General features: G+C 41.3%; 1 protein-coding gene across 1 annotated transcript in view; it reads right to left on the bottom strand.

Annotated features, from left to right (window-relative positions):
- Positions 1 to 887: 887 nt before the first annotated feature.
- The window catches only part of ZNF217 (zinc finger protein 217), a 34,550-nt gene continuing 21,615 nt past the window's right edge, over positions 888 to 13,822 (bottom strand). The window contains exon 6 of the mRNA XM_053694099.1: positions 888 to 3,930. The gene's annotated coding sequence lies outside the window, so the exon portion shown is untranslated. The remainder of the gene's footprint in view (positions 3,931 to 13,822) is intronic.

A 13,822-nucleotide genomic window follows, 5' to 3' on the forward strand; every position in this document is an offset into this window, starting at 1 on the left:
GGGTTGCTTTCAGCCTCAGTATTTGAGTGAAACTTTCCATCACATATTTCATCCAGCAAATAAGACCCAAATACTGATGAATATTTATGGTTTGACATCTAAGACAAAAAAAAAAAGGTCCACTTTTAAAAAGGAGATTTTATCTTATTTTTTTTTACACTATATTTGTGCTTCCTGTCACAGCTGTACATGGAGACCACCTTTGGAGGAAGCCTTATCTTAGCCTGATGTCATAAAACTTCTAGGCTAGTGAATAGACTAGATCAGTGTTACTCAACTGCGGTACTCAAGTACCCTCAACAGGCTATGTTTTCATTGTAGCTGAACTTATGCACAGGTTAGATAATCAGCTGATCAGTAACCATTGTTACTAAGCTGCTCTCACCTATCAGCTGATTTCACCTGTGCTCTTGGTAAGCTAAAATGAAAGCCTGGCCTGCTGGGGGTACTTGACGGAAATTGAGAAACACTGTACTAGATAACTGTTAGATTTGCTCATGCACAGAACGGACAAAAAATTTTTTTTTTAAATGCTCTGCTCAAACACTGGGGGCAGGGCTACACTGAAAAGTGCTAATTTTGCAAGAAAACAAAAGTTATTTGCATTTTTTTATACAATCTTTTTCTTTTTATATTTAACATATTTGTTTTTTACCAAAAGGAGCATTGTTTAATATCCCTTTAAATATTTGGTTTTGTGATATCAGAAAATCATTACCTTTCTGATTTGTTAAAGTTCGCTCTTAGACCTGGATAAACAAATGCAAGTGGCTTTGAGAACATGGCATTTGTACTGGTTTCTGCAACATATCCTTTTTGTAGTTTACTACTACCCTGTACATAAAAACCAGGCAAATTTCGCACACACAAAAGAACAGACACAAAAATGCAAAATGCCAAATCTGTATTTACAAATCAAAAAGGCGATACACACCATGAGATATATGAACATAAATTAAATACATTGTATCTGTTGAGAAACCATTTACACAATTGAAACAAAAGTATAATGAAATAAATATTTAAAAAAATGAAAGGGTCAAAAATGAAAGGGATATCAAACCCATTTTTTCCCTTCATCATACAGATAGGAAAGTTGCTTAAAATTGCATATTATCAATTTTTCTTCGTTCTCTTGGTATCTATTTAAAAAGCAGCAATGCAAGTTTAGGAGCCGGACCATTTTTTGGTTTAGCACAAGCCGATTGGTGGCTAAATGTAGCCACGAATCAGCAAGCGCTACACAGGGTTCTGAACCAAAAATGGCCCGGCTCCTAAGCTTACAATCCTCTTTTTCAAATAACAATACCAAGAGAATGAAGCAAAGTGATAAGAGCATGCAACTTTCCAATTTACTACTTTCTGAATCATGAAGGAAAGAAAAAAATAAAATGGGTTTCATATCCCTTTAAGCCAGTAGTATCCAAACATTAATACTGAATAACCAGAATGAGTACTGTTAAATTAAAGACTTTTTAAAATAAAATGATACATGGAAATTACACTGTTGACAAAATGTTTGCAGTCCTAAGAGAATAAATTAACAAACACACATTTTAGGTTTGGTGAAATAAAATGTCCCAACAATGAAAAGTGCAAAACATACACACTGTATATATGGCTCAGCTTAGACAGGAAAAAAGGCAAACCGTACAATTTGACAACACATGGCCAACTTGAATTATGAAAGATGAAAATTGTAGATCACTGGAACATTAGAGAATTTAAATAAAAAAAAAAAGTTGATCATTGTAGAAAAAAGCAGCATTGGGTTATGAATAAACTAGCAAATATATATTTAATGGCAGCTAGTGTCCTAAGTAACTCAAGTAAAAACAAAAATTATGGCTCATTGCCCATAGAAATAGAAATCATACACTTGGTTCTTAATTTTAATAACACTTTATAGTTTAAAATTATTATGACCAAATCTTGAAACACAAAAGCTATGTAAACATGAATAAGGGCCTTTAAAAAAGGAGTGGTGGGGCCTTCCTTGCCTAAAAGGGAAACATTGCCTTAAAAAAAATTAAATATATAGAATCAACCCCTTTTTGGGAAAACAAAACCACACACATGTTTACTTATCCAGCATCACAGAGCGTCCCAATATTAACAATGTTATGAAGGTCTGAAGAGCCGACAGCTACATTCCTATAATCCCTCAGTTTCCTTGGGATAACTGGGATAATCTTGTACACATTTTACTACAAAGAAAAAAGGAGGGTCTACCACAAATGTGTAATCAAATATACTTAAATGGGCATTTAGTCTTAAACTGCTCTTGATTAAATAAATTTAATAAAAAAAATTTAAACAATTGATCTAAACAGAGAAGCTAAATGATAACGTGACAGATAAGCTGTAGCCAAATTGGCTATATACAAAAAGAGGTGGGGAGTAAAGGTTACAGTTAAACTTTTAGCTAATGTATTCGATTTGAAAATAAAGTTAGTCTATTTATACATAGCAGTTTGTCTACTGATTTAATAGAAATGTTAATAGCTGGAATGTATTACTACTTGTATGCCCCCGTTTTTAAAAACACACACACACAATACAGTATTGAACAGGATCAAAAAAAGGAATGGGATTAGAAACGTACACAAGGCACAAAAAGAGGTAACCCAAGGCAAGAGATCTTCAAGACGTGGTATACGAACACAAAATGAGAAACAAAAAAAAATAAAAAAATAATAATAATAATAAGGATGACGACACATACACAATATTTGACTGAGCAAAAATGCTTCTAGTTAAAGTGAATGTCAACTTTCATGATAAAGTGCCCGGTTTTTAAAAAACTATTAAAACAGGGGCACTTTCATTCAAGTTTACATTGCACCAGATTTTATATATACTTTTCTTCTCCTGAAACGTTGGATCGCTGATTCCCCGCCTGCAGGTCCTCTGTACTTTGTCAGCAATGATGAAACCGGCTTCCTCCAATCACTGCTTCCCCCCCCCCCCCCAGGAGCGTCCATCTGGTGAGGCCACGCAGTGATTGGAGGAAGCCAGTTTAGTCATTGCTGTGCAAGTACACCATGAAGAAACAGGGGGGGGGGGGGGAAGAGAGAGAGAGATGGTAAGTATTTGTAAAATCTGGTGCAATGTAAACTTTCATGAATGAAAGTGCCCCTGTTTTTAATAGTTTTTTTAAAACCTGGCACTTTATCATGAACGTTAACAATCACTTTAAAGCCATCACTATTCAATGATGGCATTTACTGTGCGTGTGATTTATACTTTCTATGCTGCAAGCACTCAAGTTTGTGCCTGCTAAGAGAACTCTCGTATGCTCTGCAGCTTGTGTGCAAAGTTTAGCTATCACTAAATCAATGATAGCTTTTGCTAGAACCATTTTTGCCAACAGTATATTGTAACGGTTAACTAGAATGTTCCGTTCATTCTCCAGTTATATCTAGAATCCACTCTTATCTTCAGTAAACAAAAATGGTAAATTTTGGTGTAAGATCTCTGTAGTTAAATTGATATAAAAAAAAAAAAAACACAACATCAAGAATTATGATGTTGCACTGTTTAATGAGAGTTTCACAGAATCAGTTCACAGAAATATAAATCAAACTGTTTTGATATCAGTTTGACTAACATCCAATTAAAGAGCTAGCAGTAAATGGTTTATAGAATTTTCCTGAGGCAGTTTTCTTTAAGAAAAGGATATGCAAAAATAGTTCCACTCCTATCTGGTCGGTTTCTTTACTAATAAAACAAAATTTATCAAAAGAAATATAGAATATTCCAATAACTTTATACTACAATATCCTTTATTGACCCCTGTACAAAACGTGAATCAAAAGTAACAAAACAAAAAAAAAAAAAAAAAAAAAAGAAGGGTTAGTGTTTGAAGAATTCATTTTTCGCTTCTTCACATCATCAAGATCGATTTCCAAAGTTGGCTTCAGTAAGTTTCTGAAGAGAAAAATAAATATATATTTGATCAACTGAATAATCCATCTTAAAATTACCACAAAATTAGTTTTCAATAATGTTTGGAGATTTTAAAAAAGGGACATAAAACACAATTTTTTCTTTCATGATTTAAACATAACATTTTAAACGACTTTCTAATTTACTTCTATTATCAAATTTTCTTAGTTTTCTTGTTATCCTTTATGGAAAAGAAGAAATGTAAGCTCAAGAGTGCGCACGTGTCTGCAGCACTATATAGCAGCAGTTTTGCAACAATGTTATGCAGGGGCACTAGATGGCAGCACTATTTCCTGTTGTGTAGCTCTTCAGGCATGTGCACTCTACCTACCTAGGTATCTCTTCAACAAAGAAGAACATGAGAATGAAAAAAAGTTAATAGAAGTAAATTGGAAAGTTTTTAAAAACAGAATTTATGTTTACCTGATAAATTACTTTCTCCAACGGTGTGTCCGGTCCACGGCGTCATCCTTACTTGTGGGATATTCTCTTCCCCAACAGGAAATGGCAAAGAGCCCAGCAAAGCTGGTCACATGATCCCTCCTAGGCTCCGCCTACCCCAGTCATTCGACCGACGTTAAGGAGGAATATTTGCATAGGAGAAACCATATGGTACCGTGGTGACTGTAGTTAAAGAAAATAAATTATCAGACCTGATTAAAAAAAAAACCAGGGCGGGCCGTGGACCGGACACACCGTTGGAGAAAGTAATTTATCAGGTAAACATAAATTCTGTTTTCTCCAACATAGGTGTGTCCGGTCCACGGCGTCATCCTTACTTGTGGGAACCAATACCAAAGCTTTAGGACACGGATGAAGGGAGGGAGCAAATCAGGTCACCTAAATGGAAGGCACCACGGCTTGCAAAACCTTTCTCCCAAAAATAGCCTCAGAAGAAGCAAAAGTATCAAACTTGTAAAATTTGGTAAAAGTGTGCAGTGAAGACCAAGTCGCTGCCCTACATATCTGATCAACAGAAGCCTCGTTCTTGAAGGCCCATGTGGAAGCCACAGCCCTAGTGGAATGAGCTGTGATTCTTTCGGGAGGCTGCCGTCCGGCAGTCTCGTAAGCCAATCTGATGATGCTTTTAATCCAAAAAGAGAGAGAGGTAGAAGTTGCTTTTTGACCTCTCCTTTTACCAGAATAAACAACAAACAAGGAAGATGTTTGTCTAAAATCCTTTGTAGCATCTAAATAGAATTTTAGAGCGCGAACAACATCCAAATTGTGCAACAAACGTTCCTTCTTTGAAACTGGTTTCGGACACAGAGAAGGTACGATAATCTCCTGGTTAATGTTTTTGTTAGAAACAACTTTTGGAAGAAAACCAGGTTTAGTACGTAAAACCACCTTATCTGCATGGAACACCAGATAAGGAGGAGAACACTGCAGAGCAGATAATTCTGAAACTCTTCTAGCAGAAGAAATTGCAACTAAAAACAAAACTTTCCAAGATAATAACTTAATATCAACGGAATGCAAGGGTTCAAACGGAACCCCCTGAAGAACTGAAAGAACTAAATTGAGACTCCAAGGAGGAGTCAAAGGTTTGTAAACAGGCTTAATTCTAACCAGAGCCTGAACAAAGGCTTGAACATCTGGCACAGCGGCCAGCTTTTTGTGAAGTAACACAGACAAGGCAGAAATCTGTCCCTTCAGGGAACTTGCAGATAATCCTTTTTCCAATCCTTCTTGAAGGAAGGATAGAATCCTAGGAATCTTAACCTTGTCCCAAGGGAATCCTTTAGATTCACACCAACAGATATATTTTTTCCAAATTTTGTGGTAAATCTTTCTAGTTACAGGCTTTCTGGCCTGAACAAGAGTATCGATAACAGAATCTGAGAATCCTCGCTTCGATAAGATCAAGCGTTCAATCTCCAAGCAGTCAGCTGGAGTGAAACCAGATTCGGATGTTCGAACGGACCCTGAACAAGAAGGTCTCGTCTCAAAGGTAGCTTCCAAGGAGGAGCCGATGACATATTCACCAGATCTGCGTACCAAGTCCTGCGTGGCCACGCAGGAGCTATCAAGATCACCGACGCCCTCTCCTGATTGATCCTGGCTACCAGCCTGGGGATGAGAGGAAACGGCGGGAACACATAAGCTAGTTTGAAGGTCCAAGGTGCTACTAGTGCATCCACTAGAGCCGCCTTGGGATCCCTGGATCTGGACCCGTAGCAAGGAACCTTGAAGTTCTGACGAGAGGCCATCAGATCCATGTCTGGAATGCCCCACAGCTGAGTGACTTGGGCAAAGATTTCCGGATGGAGTTCCCACTCCCCCGGATGCAATGTCTGACGACTCAGAAAATCCGCTTCCCAATTTTCCACTCTTGGGATGTGGATAGCAGACAGGTGGCAGGAGTGAGACTCCGCCCATAGAATGATTTTGGTCACTTCTTCCATCGCCAGGGAACTCCTTGTTCCCCCCTGATGGTTGATGTACGCAACAGTTGTCATGTTGTCTGATTGAAACCGTATGAACTTGGCCCTCGCAAGCTGAGGCCAAGCCTTGAGAGCATTGAATATCGCTCTCAGTTCCAGAATATTTATCGGTAGAAGAGATTCTTCCCGAGACCAAAGACCCTGAGCTTTCAGGGATCCCCAGACCGCGCCCCAGCCCATCAGACTGGCGTCGGTCGTGACAATGACCCACTCTGGTCTGCGGAATGTCATCCCTCGTGACAGGTTGTCCAGGGACAGCCACCAACGGAGTGAGTCTCTGGTCCTCTGATTTACTTGTATCTTCGGAGACAAGTCTGTATAGTCCCCATTCCACTGACTGAGCATGCACAGTTGTAATGGTCTTAGATGAATGCGTGCAAAAGGAACTATGTCCATTGCCGCTACCATCAACCCGATCACTTCCATGCACTGAGCTATGGAAGGAAGAGGAACGGAATGGAGTATCCGACAAGAGTCTAGAAGTTTTGTTTTTCTGGCCTCTGTCAGAAAAATCCTCATTTCTAAGGAGTCTATTATTGTTCCCAAGAAGGGAACCCTTGTTGACGGAGATAGAGAACTCTTTTCCACGTTCACTTTCCATCCGTGAGATCTGAGAAAGGCCAGGACAATGTCCGTGTGAGCCTTTGCTTGAGGAAGGGACGACGCTTGAATCAGAATGTCGTCCAAGTAAGGTACTACAGCAATGCCCCTTGGTCTTAGCACAGCTAGAAGGGACCCTAGTACCTTTGTGAAAATCCTTGGAGCAGTGGCTAATCCGAAAGGAAGCGCCACAAACTGGTAATGTTTGTCCAGGAATGTAAACCTCAGGAACCGATGATGTTCCTTGTGGATAGGAATATGTAGATACGCATCCTTTAAATCCACCGTGGTCATGAATTGACCTTCCTGGATGGAAGGAAGAATAGTTCGAATGGTTTCCATCTTGAACGATGGAACCTTGAGAAACTTGTTTAAGATCTTGAGATCTAAGATTGGTCTGAACGTTCCCTCTTTTTTGGGAACTATAAACAGATTGGAGTAGAACCCCATCCCTTGTTCTCTTAATGGAACGGGATGAATCACTCCCATTTTTAACAGGTCTTCTACACAATGTAAGAATGCCTGTCTTTTTATGTGGTCTGAAGACAACTGAGACCTGTGGAACCTCCCCCTTGGGGGAAGTCCCTTGAATTCCAGAAGATAACCTTGGGAGACTATTTCTAGCGCCCAAGGATCCAGAACATCTCTTGCCCAAGCCTGAGCGAAGAGAGAGAGTCTGCCCCCCACCAGATCCGGTCCCGGATCGGGGGCCAACATTTCATGCTGTCTTGGTAGCAGTGGCAGGTTTCTTGGCCTGCTTTCCCTTGTTCCAGCCTTGCATTGGTCTCCAAGCTGGCTTGGCTTGAGAAGTATTGCCCTCTTGCTTAGAGGACGTAGCACTTTGGGCTGGTCCGTTTCTACGAAAGGGACGAAAAACATAATTTATGCTTACCTGATAAATTCCTTTCTTCTGTTGTGTGATCAGTCCACGGGTCATCATTACTTCTGGGATATTATCTGCTCCCCTACAGGAAGTGCAAGAGGATTCACCCAGCAGAGTTGCTATATAGCTCCTCCCCTCTACGTCACCTCCAGTCATTCGACCAAAGACCAACAAGAAAGGAGAAGCCAAGGGTGTAGTGGTGACTGGATTATAATTTAAAAAATATTTACCTGCCTTAAAAAACAGGGCGGGCCGTGGACTGATCACACAACAGAAGAAAGGAATTTATCAGGTAAGCATAAATTATGTTTTCTTCTGTTATGTGTGATCAGTCCACGGGTCATCATTACTTCTGGGATACCAATACCAAAGCAAAAGTACACGGATGACGGGAGGGATAGGCAGGCTCATTATACAGAAGGAACCACTGCCTGAAGAACCTTTCTCCCAAAAATAGCCTCCGAAGAAGCAAAAGTGTCAAATTTGTAAAATTTGGAAAAAGTATGAAGCGAAGACCAAGTTGCAGCCTTGCAAATCTGTTCAACAGAGGCCTCATTCTTAAAGGCCCAAGTGGAAGCCACAGCTCTAGTGGAATGAGCTGTAATTCTTTCAGGAGGCTGCTGTCCAGCAGTCTCATAGGCTAAACGTATTATGCTACGAAGCCAAAAAGAGAGAGAGGTAGCAGAAGCTTTTTGACCTCTCCTCTGTCCAGAATAAACGACAAACAGGGAAGAAGTTTGGCGAAAATCTTTAGTTGCCTGCAAGTAGAACTTGAGGGCACGAACTACATCCAGATTGTGTAGAAGACGTTCCTTCTTTGAAGAAGGATTTGGACACAAGGATGGAACAACAATCTCTTGATTGATATTCCTGTTAGAAACAACCTTAGGTAAGAACCCAGGTTTAGTACGCAGAACTACCTTGTCTGAGTGAAAGATCAGATAAGGAGAATCACAATGTAGGGCTGATAACTCAGAGACTCTTCGAGCCGAGGAAATAGCCATTAAAAATAGAACTTTCCAAGATAACAATTTTATATCAATGGAATGAAGGGGTTCAAACGGAACACCCTGTAAAACGTTAAGAACTAAGTTTAAACTCCATGGCGGAGCAACAGTTTTAAACACAGGCTTGATCCTAGCTAAAGCCTGACAAAAGGCCTGGATGTCTGAATTTTCTGACAGACGCCTGTGTAACAAGATGGACAGAGCTGAGATCTGTCCCTTTAATGAGCTAGCCGATAAACCCTTTTCTAAACCTTCTTGTAGAAAAGACAATATCCTAGGAATCCTAACCTTACTCCAGGAGTAATCTTTGGATTCACACCAGTATAGGTATTTACGCCATATTTTATGGTAAATCTTTCTGGTAACAGGCTTCCTAGCCTGTATCAGGGTATCAATAACCGACTCAGAAAAACCACGTTTTGATAAAATCAAGCGTTCAATTTCCAAGCAGTCAGCTTCAGAGAAGTTAGATTTTGATGTTTGAATGGACCCTGTATCAGAAGGTCCTGTCTTAGAGGTAGAGACCAAGGCGGACAGGATGACATGTCCACTAGATCTGCATACCAAGTCCTGCGTGGCCATGCAGGTGCTATTAGAATCACTGATGCTCTCTCCTGTTTGATTTTGGCAATCAATCGAGGAAGCAGCGGGAAGGGTGGAAACACATAAGCCATCCTGAAGTTCCAAGGTGCTGTCAAAGCATCTATCAGAACCGCTCCCGGATCCCTGGATCTGGATCCGTAGCGAGGAAGTTTGGCGTTCTGGCGAGACGCCATGAGATCTATATCTGGTTTGCCCCAACGTCGAAGTATTTGGGCAAAGACCTCCGGATGAAGTTCCCACTCCCCCGGATGAAAAGTCTGGCGACTCAAGAAATCCGCCTCCCAGTTCTCTACTCCCGGGATGTGGATTGCTGACAGGTGGCAAGAGTGAGACTCTGCCCAGCGAAATATCTTTGATACTTCCATCATTGCTAGGGAGCTTCTTGTCCCTCCCTGATGGTTGATGTAAGCTACAGTCGTGATGTTGTCCGACTGAAACCTGATGAACCCCCGAGTTTTTAACTGGGGCCAAGCTAGAAGGGCATTGAGAACTGCTCTCAATTCCAGAATGTTTATTGGCAGGAGACTTTCCTCCTGACTCCATTGTCCCTGAGCCTTCAGAGAATTCCAGACAGCGCCCCAACCTAGTAGGCTGGCGTCTGTTGTTACAATTGTCCAGTCCGGCCTGCTGAATGGCATCCCCCTGGACAGATGTGGCCGAGAAAGCCACCATAGAAGAGAGTTTCTGGTCTCTTGATCCAGATTCAGAGTGGGGGACAAATCTGAGTAATCCCCATTCCACTGACTCAGCATGCACAATTGCAGCGGTCTGAGATGTAGGCGTGCAAAGGGTACTATGTCCATTGCTGCTACCATTAAGCCGATCACCTCCATGCATTGAGCTACTGACGGGAGTTGAATGGAATGAAGGACACGGCATGCATTTAGAAGCTTTGTTAATCTGTCTTCTGTCAGATAAATCTTCATTTCTACAGAATCTATAAGAGTCCCCAAGAATGGAACTCTTGTGAGAGGAAAGAGAGAACTCTTCTTTTCGTTCACTTTCCATCCATGCGACCTTAGAAATGCCAGAACTAACTCTGTATGAGACTTGGCAGTTTGAAAGCCTGAAGCTTGTATCAGAATGTCGTCTAGGTACGGAGCTACCGAAATTCCTCGCGGTCTTAGTACCGCCAGAAGGGCACCCAGAACCTTTGTGAAGATTCTTGGAGCCGTAGCCAATCCGAATGGAAGGGCTACAAACTGGTAATGCCTGTTTAAGAAGGCAAACCTTAGATACCGGTAATGATCTTTGTGAATCGGTATGTGAAGGTAAGCATCCTTTAAATCCACTGTGGTCATGTACTGACCCTCTTGGATCATGGGTAAGATTGTCCGAATAGTTTCCATTTTGAACGATGGAACTCTTAGGAATTTGTTTAGGATCTTTAAATCCAAGATTGGCCTGAAAGTTCCCTCTTTTTTGGGAACCACAAACAGGTTTGAGTAAAACCCTTGTCCTTGTTCCGACCGCGGAACCGGATGGATCACTCCCATTAATAATAGATCTTGTACACAGCGTAGAAACGCGTCTTTCTTTATTTGGTTTGTTGACAACCTTGACAGATGAAATCTCCCTCTTGGGGGAGAGAATTTGAAGTCTAGAAGGTATCCCTGAGATATGATCTCTAGCGCCCAGGGATCCTGGACATCTCTTGCCCAAGCCTGGGCGAAGAGAGAGAGTCTGCCCCCCACTAGATCCGGTCCCGGATCGGGGGCCCTCGGTTCATGCTGTCTTAGGGGCAGCAGCAGGTTTCCTGGCCTGCTTGCCCTTATTCCAGGACTGGTTAGGTTTCCAGCCTTGTCTGTAACGAGCAACAGCTCCTTCCTGTTTTGGTGCAGTGGAAGTTGATGCTGTTCCTGTTTTGAAATTCCGAAAGGGACGAAAATTAGACTGTCTAGCCTTAGCTTTGGCTTTGTCTTGAGGTAGAGCGTGGCCCTTACCTCCTGTAATGTCAGCAATAATTTCTTTCAAACCGGGCCCAAATAAAGTTTGCCCCTTGAAAGGTATATTAAGTAATTTGGACTTAGAAGTTACATCAGCCGACCAGGATTTTAGCCACAGCGCCCTACGTGCCTGAATGGCGAATCCTGAATTCTTAGCCGTAAGTTTGGTTAAATGTACTACGGCCTCCGAAATGAATGAATTAGCTAGTTTAAGGACTCTAAGCCTGTCCGTAATGTCGTCCAGCGTAGCTGAACTAAGGTTCTCTTCCAGAGACTCAATCCAAAATGCTGCCGCAGCCGTAATCGGCGCGATGCATGCAAGGGGTTGCAATATAAAACCTTGTTGAACAAACATTTTCTTAAGGTAACCCTCTAATTTTTTATCCATAGGATCTGAAAAAGCACAGCTATCCTCCACCGGGATAGTGGTACGCTTAGCTAAAGTAGAAACTGCTCCCTCCACCTTAGGGACCGTTTGCCATAAGTCCCGTGTGGTGGCGTCTATTGGAAACATCTTTCTAAATATTGGAGGGGGTGAGAACGGCACACCGGGTCTATCCCACTCCTTAGTAACAATTTCAGTTAATCTCTTAGGTATAGGCAAAACGTCAGTACTCGCCGGTACCGCAAAGTATTTATCCAACCTACACATTTTCTCTGGTATTGCAACAGTGTTACAATCGTTAAGAGCTGCTAAGACCTCCCCTAGTAATACACGGAGGTTTTCCAATTTAAATTTAAAATTTGAAATATCTGAATCCAATCTGCTTGGATCAGAACCGTCACCTACAGAATGAAGCTCTCCGTCCTCATGCTCTGCAAGCTGTGACGCAGTATCAGACATGGCCCTAGAATTATCAGCGCACTCTGTTCTCACCCCAGAGTGATCACGCTTGCCTCTTAGTTCTGGTAATTTAGCCAAAACTTCAGTCATAACAGTAGCCATATCTTGTAATGTTATCTGTAATGGCTGCCCAGATGTACTAGGCGCCATAATATCACGCACCTCCCGGGCGGGAGATGCAGGTACTGACACGTGAGGCGAGTTAGTCGGCATAACTCTCCCCTCGCTGTTTGGTGAAATTTGTTCAATTTGTACAGATTGGCTTTTATTTAAAGTAGCATCAATACAGTTAGTACATAAATTTCTATTGGGCTCCACCTTGGCATTGGAACAAATGACACAGGTATCTTCCTCTGAATCAGACATGTTTAACACACTAGCAATAAACATGCAACTCGGTTACAATTTTATTTAACAAAAACGTACTGTGCCTCAAGAAGCACTAAACGATTAAATGACAGTTGAAATAATGAACTGAAAAACAGTTATAGCATCACTCTTTACAAACAACACAACTTTTTAGCAAAGGTTTGTTCCCATTAGTAAAATAACACTAATTAAATTTTAAACATAAAAATTACAGAGCAACGTTTTAAATCACAGTCACTATATAAGTCTCACAGCTCTGCTGAGAGAATCTACCTCCCTTCAAAGAAGTTTGAAGACCCCTGAGTTCTGTTAGAGATGAACCGGATCATGCAGAAAATACAAGAGTAACTGACTGGAAATTTTTGATGCGTAGCAAAGAGCGCCAAAAACGGCCCCTCCCTCTCACACACAGCAGTGAGAGAGAAACGAAACTGTCATAATTAAAACAAGCAAACTGCCAAGTGGAAAAATAATGCCCAAATATTTATTCACTCAGTACCTCATTAATGCAAACGATTCTACATTCCAGCAAAAACGTTTAACATGAAAAATACCTAATAAAAGGTTTAATGTACTTTTACAGAGTAATTCCGGTGAAATACCATCCCCAGAATACTAAAGCGTAGAGCATACATACATGTTCATTATAACGGTATGGCAGGATTTTTTCATCAATTCCATTCAGAAAATAAAAACTGCTACATACCTCAATGCAGATTCAACTGCCCGCTGTCCCCTGATCTGAAGTTTTTACCTCCCTCAGATGGCCGAGAAACAGCAATATGATCTTAACTACTCCGGTTAAAATCATAAGAAAAACTCTGGTAGATTCTTCTTCAAACTCTGCCAGAGAGGTAATAACACGCTCCGGTGCTATTGTAAAATAACAAACTTTTGATTGAAGTTCTAAAAACTAAGTATAATCACCATAGTCCTCTCACACCTCCTATCTAGTCTTTGGGTGCAAGAGAATGACTGGAGGTGACGTAGAGGGGAGGAGCTATATAGCAACTCTGCTGGGTGAATCCTCTTGCACTTCCTGTAGGGGAGCAGATAATATCCCAGAAGTAATGATGACCCGTGGACTGATCACACATAACAGAAGAAATTAGGTTTATTTTTGGCCTTGAAAGGCCGATCCTGAGGAAGGGCGTGGCCCTTACCCCCAGTGATAT

Source organism: Bombina bombina, chromosome 1 (assembly GCF_027579735.1).
Source record: "Bombina bombina isolate aBomBom1 chromosome 1, aBomBom1.pri, whole genome shotgun sequence".
NCBI classification, from domain to species: domain Eukaryota; kingdom Metazoa; phylum Chordata; class Amphibia; order Anura; family Bombinatoridae; genus Bombina; species Bombina bombina.